The sequence below is a fragment of the Leopardus geoffroyi genome, chromosome A1 (assembly GCF_018350155.1).
Source record: "Leopardus geoffroyi isolate Oge1 chromosome A1, O.geoffroyi_Oge1_pat1.0, whole genome shotgun sequence".
Lineage (NCBI taxonomy): Eukaryota > Metazoa > Chordata > Mammalia > Carnivora > Felidae > Leopardus > Leopardus geoffroyi.
This window is the reverse complement of record NC_059326.1, coordinates 79,760,815-79,771,388: the sequence shown is the minus strand read 5'-3', so window position 1 is coordinate 79,771,388 and position 10,574 is coordinate 79,760,815.

The window sequence follows — 10,574 nt, the reverse complement described above, 5'->3', positions numbered from 1 at the left end:
GGAGGCCACACAGCCTCTACCAAATGTCCTCCCAGCAGGGGAGCTGCCTCTCCCTGTGTGGCCCAAGGACCCCTCAGACCTCACTGTCTGCTCCTGGGGATTCGCCTTTCCCATGAGAGTATCGCCAGGTATTGAGCTGCAGAGTTTCCGACTCTGTGCTCCCCCTGATTATAGAGTCTTAATGGTATTGAAGCCCTCTCCTTTCTCCCTTTCTTATTCAGTACTTTGAGGGTATTTCCAGTCTTTCTCTTTCTCTCCAGCTACTTTCAGGGGGAGTGATTTTCCTAAATTCTCTTCGCTGTCTCTGTCCTCTCTCCACAAGCAAAAACAGCTCCCTGCCCTCTTTGGCTTCTCTTTCCCCCAGTCCCCCTCTCTGCGCTGCGTACCTGCCGAGTTCTGTGGCTCAAGTTATGGAGATTGTCGTGTTAATCCTCAGATCAATTTTCTAGGTGTGCAAGGTGGTTTGGTGCTACTCTAGCTGCCTTTCAGGGGTGAGAGAAAGAGAGAACTTCCATGCAGCTCCACCATCTTGGCCCCTCCTCTGAGGTTCTTTACGTTTAATGCGGAGCATCTTCCTTGCACAGATGTAACATAGTTTGTGCAGCCACTGACCACACATATTGAGGAATATCTGGGTTGTTTGCAATGACTGCCAATTTTATTTTATTTTTTAATGTTTATTTACTTATGGAGAGAGAGAGGGAGAGAGTGGGGGAGGGGTAGAGAGAGAGGGCGAGAGAGAACACCAAGCAGGTTCTAGTCCCTCATCCATTGGGCTTTGTGCTGGCAACATGAGGCCTGCTTGGGATTCTTTCTCTCCCTCTTTCTCTCTGCCTGTCCCCCGCTCACACTTGCATGCATACTCTATCTGTCTCTCTCTCTCTCTCTCAAAATAAGTAAACACTTAAAAAAATAAAAATAAAAGCGTGATCCTAATTTTCCTAACATTTGAACATTTTCGAAGGATCTTTCTGTTCTTGATTTATCGTTATGTTTGGCAAGGGAAATGACTTTTCCTGATTTAAATCCTTTTAATTTTGTTTAGGTTTGTTTTGTGGCCCAGAATATGGTTTGTTTTGATGTGTATCTATGTACACTTGAACAAAAATATGCAGTTTGCTTGTTGACCGTGGAGTCTGGAACGTCCCTGAGGTAATATTGTCAGGTGAGGGTTGTGGGTCTTTCATTTCCTTGCAGATTTTCTCTCCACTTGTTCGATCAATCATTGTGAGAGGACCACTGACATCATCATCATCATCATCACTTGTGGATTTGCCTATTTTTTTCAGTTTTTGCTTCATTATCTTGGAACTTTGTTGTTAGATGTGTACACATTTAGGATTATTATTTACTTTTGATTACTTGACTGTTTATAACAATGCAGTGTCTTTCCGTATTCTTAGTAATTTTCCTTTCTCTGAAGCCTACTTTTTTTGCTATTACTGTAGCCACTTTAGGTTTTTCATTTTTTTTTTTTTCAACGTTTATTCATTTTTGGGACAGAGAGAGAGCATGAACAGGGGAGGGGCAGAGAGAGAGGGAGACACAGAATCGGAAACAGGCTCCAGGCTCTGAGCCATCAGCCCAGAGCCTGACGCGGGGCTCGAACTCCCGGACCGCGAGATCGTGACCTGGCTGAAGTCGGACGCTTAACTGACTGCGCCACCCAGGCGCCCCAGGTTTTTCAATTAGTATTTACTTGGTACACTGTTATACTGTCTGCTCACTTCTAATTTACCTGTATGATTATGTTTGAAGTAGATTTCTTATAGATAGCATATAATTATTTCTTAATAAAATTCAGTCTGTCAATTTCTTTTCATTAGTGCTATTTTAGGCCATTTCTATTTAAGGTAATTATTGAAATAATTGGATTTAGGTTATTGTTCAAATGGTGCTGGCTTTGACATTTGGGAACCTCTTAAAATTGGCTTCTTCTTTTTTGTGTGTGACATAACTCCACCACTTTGGGGGCACCTCCTTCCTTTCTGGTACCACAAGATGTTCCAGGCTCATCTTATATTTTCCCTGCCCCCACTTTGGAAGAGCTATTTTTCTAAAGAGCTCTAGTTATCACTGGAAGATGATGTTTAGGAACCAAGTTGTGTGCTGTGCTCATTGCTACTTTAGTATCATTCATTGTTTCTAGGACTCCCTCATGGACAGATCAAAAAATCTGTATAGGCATGCAAATGCGCACATACATATCTTTACCTATTTCAATATCTATCTGTGTATGTGTGCGTGTTCCTTAGTTCGTGCTTTTGGTTCCAATCCAACATGCTGGGGTTCATTTTAGGATTCCGCTTTCTTCATTTGTAACTTATTACTCTGATAATGAGAGTCTCAGCTGTCCATTCCCTAAAAATATTTACTTAGTTTTTCAGTCTTGGAACACACAAAAACCAATTTCAGAACTTCCATGACACATCCCAGTGAAAAACAACTTTACGAACTAGAGTACAATATTTGTATACCATCCTATTCGTCTTAATCTTAATGTCCCTAAATTTTTATTAATGTATTCTCACAGCCAACACTCCGGTGTTTATCAGTCATCCATCTACTATGGATTTGCTCCACTGAGGTATGTTTTCCTGTTACTGCAGCCCAGTCATGTTATTGGGTGGAGAACTTATTTTTGGATAGTATGAAACACACTTTTGCTAGAAATAATGAACTAACATGGTACAAGTTCCAGAAGGCAGTGCTCCAGTGGCCCGTCCAAAGTCGGCACCTTCCTCGGCCAGCTTCACATTCCACAAGGAAAGTGCTAGCCAAAAGCCATTTTTTGCCTAACTGGAAGCAATTGAACAAATATAAGTATAGTGGGAGGGAAAGGATCAAAATGATCCCAGACACCTTAGAAAGACGCTTTGTGTGATGGGAACATCCCTCCCCAGTAAGCGTGCATGGCAGGGAGGGGGGAGTGGAAATTGCTTAATTTCCTTGTGAGGGATCAAGTTATTGTAACTCTGTCCTCATTTCACTTTTGATTCTTAGAAATTACACCTCTGGTCTGGCAGACCTTGAGATTTCTGTGCCCCATTTCTTTTGAAATAGTTTGTTTGTTTGCATTTAAGAGAATTTGAAGAGAAATTTGAGGGAAGTTTCTTCTAAAAACTAGCTTTGGTCATAACAGTCATGGAGCCACCATCATACTCTGATGCTAGAAAGTTTCTGGTCAGTTTCTAATGTGTGACCTTCCGGAGACTTTCGACTACATACAGCCCTACATTTTCAAACTCTTTTTGGAAGAGGAAAACTATTTTGCTACTGTATTTTTGGGACTTTTGGAGCTATGCCATTTGGCGTGAATGGTGTCCGTCTACATTGTTGAAGTCATCTATCAGTTATTACTGGTTTTGTCAGATTTCAGTGACTAATTAAATATTTAAGAATGAGGGCTTTTAACATTCATATCAGCACTTAATATTGAAAACTTGATGGTTTTTTGTTTTAGAGGGGTTTTCTATGAAATTAGAATGTATTTCTCTCCTATGCACAGGTAATGGGTAATTTCATCATCTCAATATCTCTGCACCATCCATGTACGTGTGTAACTGAAAGACACATGAGTGTGACTTTTCATTGGCTACTCTGTCTTAAGACAAAACCAGAACTGAGTGCAGACGAGTAACGTATAGGCCTGTGGAATCACTACCTTCTCCACCTGAAACTAATACAACGTTGTTCATCGTCAAACATTTTTAAAAGATGATAGCTATATGGAATGGGATTTAAGTAAACACCAATGCAAATTGGATGAATTTCATAATTATTCTTAATGATTGTTATAATGTATGACTTATGCTAACCTGAAATTTATTTGTAACCTTGAGAAGAATATATTTTTCTAATGTGTCATTTTAATATGTCCTCAGACCATGTTATTCTGTAAATGTTCAAAGTTGAAAGAATTCTACCAGGAACACCTGTATGCCCAACCCCTAGATTCAACCATTAACATTTCAATGCCTGTCTTATCCCACCTCTATCGATCTATCTATCCATCAATATTTATTCTTTTTAATGAGCTCTTAACTTGGAGTCAGACTTTATCTTGAATGACCCTTGGACTTCAGGTAGACCTCATACTAATATCCCTTGGATAATATTTGTCTTCAGCTTCCGACAGTTTTAATCTGCCTCTGTTTACCTTGTTGGAGCTGTTGGCACCAGTTGAAAAGTGACTTTACCATGTGTGTCTTAGTTTTCTGTCTCTTCTCTTGTCAGAGAGGCCTCCCTGGAGGCACCTCGCAGGCAGTGTCCTGCCTCTCCGCGTCCCTTTGCTTTGTTTTGTTTCAGCACTTAGCATCGCATGGTATTGTTATGTAACTCTGTGCACCCAGACTGGAAACACACAAAAGGAAATTTTCGTTTTCATTGACACCCGATGAGTGCTCAGATCTGTGCTGGCTGCAGAGTGTTCAAATCTGTAAACGTGAAGGGCTGTTCCTCTGACCTCTGGCCTCTGCTCTGAACCACTGTTCTGTAACAATGAAGTTTTAAAACATGCTTCTGTCCCAGTGTTAAGGTGTCAGCATCTACTGCAGAAGAAACCTCACAATTATTAATCACTAAGCATCCATTCCCTTCTCCGAAAGGTGATTTATAGTGCTTCTATCGAATTGCTGAAGGGCATAGGACTATCTGCAAAATCTCCCTGACAGAGGCTTCTCCAGCCTAGCAACCCAAGCTAAATCTTTTCTCACTTTGTATTTTATTAATTGGCTTTCCAGTGCAATTTCTCTTTGTGCTTCAGAGATTGTTTCATTACAAATTAACTCTCAAGTCATTTGTATGTGTACGTTTGTTCTTTCCCTGAACATAGCCTTTGCCTACATAAGGTGGCCCATTATACCCCCAAGCTTCTTTTTCCTTGTGAATTAAATATCAGGAAAATACTAATAAAAAGGAAAATCTTACTCAACTAATTTAAGGGTCATCATCCTTCAGGGGAGGAGCAAGCATCTTTCCTGTCCCACTCACAGAATATAGGTACACAAGGAGGTGGTCACACACGGCAGTTCCTGGCAATGGCTGCAGGGGGAGGCAATCCTTCCTTCTTTCTTTTAAGTAGGCTTCATGCCCAGTGTCGAGCCCAACACAGGGTTTAAACTCATGATCCTGAGATCAAGACCGGAGCTGAGATCAAGAGTTGGACACTTAACCGACTGAGCCACCTGGGTACCCCCCTGGGAATCTAAAAAAGAAATGTTCTCTGGCTATGATAGTAGAGCTATAGGGTCATACCTCATTCTCTGCTGAAGTATGATGGATCAGTCAGAGTAGGACATGGAGTTTGACCCAGCAGATGTTCAATTTCTTACTTTTTACCGTATAATATTCTAAAGCAGCAGGTTTAACATTTTTTTTTTTTTTGCCAACCATGAAAGAAGCTTGAAAGGCTGCAGGATCTACTCTCTTTTAAGACGATAGCTAAAGATTCTATTTAAAAGTCCTAATTGTCGGGGCGCCTGGGTGGCGCAGTCGGTTAAGCGTCCGACTTCAGCCAGGTCACAATCTCGCGGTCCGTGAGTTCGAGCCCCGCGTCGGGCTCTGAGCTGATGGCTCAGAGCCTGGAGCCTGTTTCCGATTCTGTGTCTCCCTCTCTCTCTGCCCCTCCCCCGTTCATGCTCTGTCTCTCTCTGTCCCAAAAATAAATAAACGTTGAAAAAAAAAAAATTAAATTCTTAAAAAAAAAAATAAATAAAATAAAAGTCCTAATTGTTGGGAAAATTATGATTTCTGGTGTCCAGTGAATATTGACTTTTTAAAATAAAAGTGGTACATCACTTTAAAAAATGGACCCAGTGGGATCTAAGTATCCTAGTACTCTGGTTACTCCATCCTCCATTTAAAAGGCATATGAACAAGTTCTTTTACGATAGAATGATTTCTACTGTTCTCTTTATTTGCAGTTTCCCACAGATTTTATGTTCTTGTAATATATTTTACTGTCCAACCTACATAATTCTTCTCAAAAACCGTATATAAAGTCTTGGGGCACCTGGGTGGCTCAGTCAGTTAAGTGTCCGTCTCTTGATTTTGGCTCAGATCATGATCTCACGGTTCCTGGGATTGAGCCCTGCATCAGGCTGTGCACTGACAGTGTGGAGCCTGCTTGGGATTCTCTCTCTCCCTTTCCCTCTGCCTCTCCTCTGCTCACATGCTCTCTCTCTCTCAACATAAATAAATAAACTTAAAAAAACCCTGTATATGAAATCTTATAAAACTCTACTCATTTCTAATGACCAGAGTGCTCTACGTTTTCTTCTGAATTGAGTCATGGCAATTATTAACTGAAGAAATTGATCAAAACAACAAACATATTTTAAAATTGTATGTATCGTGATTAAACATAAGAAAGTAAGGTTTTATAGGAAATGTATCTGTTGATGTGGATGGGGCTTTTGTGCCAATTAGCGTACATGACCACAGATGACTCCTCTTTATGAAAAGAATGAGACAAGGTTTATCATTTCAATTCCTGATTTTTTTAAAAAAAATTTTTGATGTTTTTATTTATTTTTGAGACAGAGAGAAAGCACAAATTGGGGAGGGGCAGAGACAGAGGGAGACAGGAACCAAAGCAGGCTCTGCGCTGTCAGCAGAGAGCCTGATGTGGGGCTCGAACTCATGAGCAGTGAGATCATGACCTAAGCTGAAGTCAGGAGCTTAGCTGACTAAGCCTGCCAGGCTAAAAAAATTTATTTTTATAGTTTTAAGTACTAAAATATCTTGTTCAAATAAATTAGTGCTTGGAATTGGAAGGAGTTTCGTTATAGCAATGCCATTCGATTATTTAGACTTCTTTACGGTTGTATGCAAAAATATTACCTAGAGATCTGTCATTACTCTTTTGCTTTGGGGCGTTCATTTTTTAAAAACTCAAAATACCAGAAGATTTTAGTGGGGCTCCTGGGTGGCTCAGTTGGTTAAGCATCTGACTTTTTTTTTATTAAAAGTTTTTTTTAATGTTTATTTATTTTTGAGAGGGAGAGACAGTGTGTGAGTGGGGTGGAGGGGGAAGCAGAGAGAGAAAGGGAGAGGCAGAATCTGAAACAGGCTCCAGTCTCCGAGCTGTCAGCAGAGAGCCTGATGTGGGGCTAGAACTCGGGACCAGCAAGATCATGACGTAGGTCAAAGTCAGACGCCCAACCGACTGAGCGCCCCACATCTGACTTTTGATTTTGGCTTAGGTCATGATCTCACGGTTGGGAGTTCGAGACCCATGCCAAGCTGCATGCTGACAGCACGGTGCCTGCTTGGGATTCTCTCTCTCCCTTTCTTTCTCTGCCCCTCCCTTCTTTTGCACATTCCCTCTCTCTCAAAATAAATAAATAAACTTAAAAAATACCAGAAGGTTTTAGGGATAGAGAAATATTGTTAATTTCAATACACCTTTACCACTGCAGGATGTTTTTCATAAAATGGGATTATTTTGTCATACATTTAAAAAATATTTTCATCAGAACCTTGGAGTAGCAGACACAAGCTGAGGTGTGGGTGAATGAAGTTATTCCCTGCATTCCTTGTTACCAAAACTGAGTAAAAGGCAGAGGGCATGTTTGACGGCAGATTAACATTGGCAAACCCAGTTTTCAACAGATTGTGGCTCCTCTTGTCATGGGCAGAGGGAGCATTCTCAGCCCACCATGGGCTGACTTCAGTATTTCTTATCCCCGTTTTTGTTGGGTCCTCTGGGTAGGCTCCCACACACGAGCAAAAATCAGACAAAACTTTAGGAGATGGAAGATATTATGCCATTTAAACCAAAGTTGTTATTATCACATTCAGCTCTACAAGAGATCAAAATTCAGATGCCTCACCATGGCCCCCAAATACCCTGCCTCTAAGTTTATGTTGTGTTCTTAGGTGAAATGAGATGTATCAGACAGGCGAGTGCAATAAGGTAGAGGAAGCTACTGTTTTCCTTCTCTTCCCTTGGTTTGGTAGGAGGAAGGCTTTATGCCCTGTGAAAATGTACTTGCCTGGGGTACAGAAAGGGAGAAAGAAGAAACCTTCTGGGAAGGATAAGATGGTCAGTTGTGAAACAGAGTGGAGAAGAAATGGGGCATTGGCAGGTGCAAGTTTGGGGAAAGAGCACCCACAGAAAAGGGTGTCTGGAGACTTAAAACAAGTTGTGCCCCAAGCACCTTGGAAATCACTTGTGGAGATGCATATGGCAGCATGCAGACCACTGTTTTATTATTTTCATTTTTTTTCTTCTTTTTAAAAATTTATTCTCAAGTTAGCTAACATACAGTGTAGTCTTGGCTTCAGGAGTAGATTCCATGACTCATTGCTTACATACAACACCCAGTGCTCATCCCAACAAGTGCCCTCCTCAATGCCCATCACCCATTTTCCCCACCCCCCAACCCTCCACCCCATCAACCCTCAGTTTGTTCTCTGTATTTAAGAGTCTCTTATGGTTTGCTTCCCTCTCTCTTTTTATCTTATTTTTCCTTCCCTTACCCTATGGTCATCTGTTAAATTTCTCAAATTCCACATATGAGTGAAATCATATATCTGCCTTTCTCTGACTGACTTATTTTGCTTAGCATAATACCTCCCAGTTCCATCCACGTTGTTGCAAATGGCAAGATTTCATTCTTTTTGGTCACCAGGTAGTATTCCATTGTGTATATATAAACCACATTTTCTTTATCCATTCATCAGTTGATGGACATTTGGGCTCTTTCCATAATTTGGCTATCGTTGATAGTGCTGCTATAAACATTGGGGTGCATGTGCCTCTTTGAATAAGCACTCCTGTATCCTTGGGAAAATGCCTAGTAGTGCAATTGCTGGGTTGCAGGGTAATTCTATTTTTAATTTTTTGAGGAAACTCCACACTGTTTTCCAGAGAGGCTGCACCACTTTGCATTCCCATCAACAGTTCAAGAGAGTTCCCTTTCTCTACCTCCTCACCAACATGTGTTGTTTCCCGAGTTGTTAATTTTAGCTACTCTGACTGGTGTGAGGAGGTATCTCAATGTGGTTTTGATTTGTATTTCCCTGATGACGAGTGACTTTGAGCATCTTTTCATGTGTTGGTTGGCCATCTGGATGTCTTCTTTGGAAAAGTATCTTTTCATGACTTCTGCCCATTTCTTAACTGGGTGGTTTGCTTTTCAGCTGTTGAGTTTGGTAAGTTCTTTATAGATTTTGGATACTAACCATTTATCGATATGTCATTTGCAAATCTCTTCTCCCATTCTGTCGGTTGCCTTTTAGTTTTGCTGATTGTTTCCTTCCCTGTGCAGAAAATTTTATCTTGATGAGGTCCCAATAGTTCATTTTTGCTTTTTTTTCCCTTGCCTTTGAAGACTTGTCAAGTAAGAAGTTGCTGTGGCCAAGGTCAAAGAGGTTGTTGCCTGTTTTCTCCTGTAAGATTTTGATGGTTTCCTGTCTCACATTTAGGTCTTTCATCCATTTTGTGTTTGTGTGTGTGTGTGTGTTTGTGTGTGTGTGTGTGTTTGGTGTAAGACAGTAGTCCAGTTTCATTCTTCTCCCAGCACCATTTGTTAAAGAAACTGTCTTTTTTTCCATTGGATTCTTTTTGTCAAGATTAGTTGACCACACACTTGTGTGTCCATGTCTGGGTTCTCTATTCTATTCCATTGTTCTATGTGTCTGTTTTTGTGCCAATACCATACTGTCTTGATGATGACAGCTTTGTAATACAGCTTGAAGTCTGGGATTGTGATGCTTCCTGCTTTGGTTCTATTTTGCAACATTACTTTGGCTATTCGGGGTCTTTTGTGGTTCCAGACAAATTTTAGGATTGTTTGTTCTAGCTCTGTGAAGAATGCTCGTGCAATTTTGATTGGGATTGCATTGAATGTGTAGATTGCTCTGGGTAGTATTGATATTTAAAAAATATTTGTTCTTCTAATCCACGAGCATGGGATATTTTTCCACTTTGTGTCTTCAATTTTTTTCATAAGCTTTCTATAGTTTTCAGCATAAAGCTCTTTTACCTTTTTGGTTAGGTTTATTCCTAGGTATTTTATGGGGTTTGGTGCAATTGTAAATGGGACTGATTCCTTGATATCTCTTTCTGTTGCTTCATTATTGGTGCATAGAAATGCACTGATTTCTGTACATTGATTTTACATCCTGCGACTTTGCTGAATTCATATATCAGTTTTAGCAGACTTTTGGTAGAGTCTATTGGGTTTTTCAGGTAGAGTATCCTGTCACCTGCTAACAGTGAAAGTTTAAATTCTTCTTTGCCAATTTTCATGCCTTTTATTTTCATTTTGTTGTCTGACTGCTGTGACTAGGACTTCCAATACTATGTTGAATAACAGTGGTGAGAGTGGACATCCCTGTTGTGTTCCTGACCTTAGGGGGAAAGCCCTCAGTTTTTCCCCATTGAAGATGATATTAATGTTGGATCTTTCATATATGGCTTTTATGATCTTGAGGTATGATCCTTCTATCCCTACTTTCTTGCAGGTTTTTATTAAGAATGGATGCTGTATTTTCATTAATAGAAGAAAGGATAAGAACCATATGATCCTGTCAATAGACGCATAAAAAGCAGTTGACAGACCACT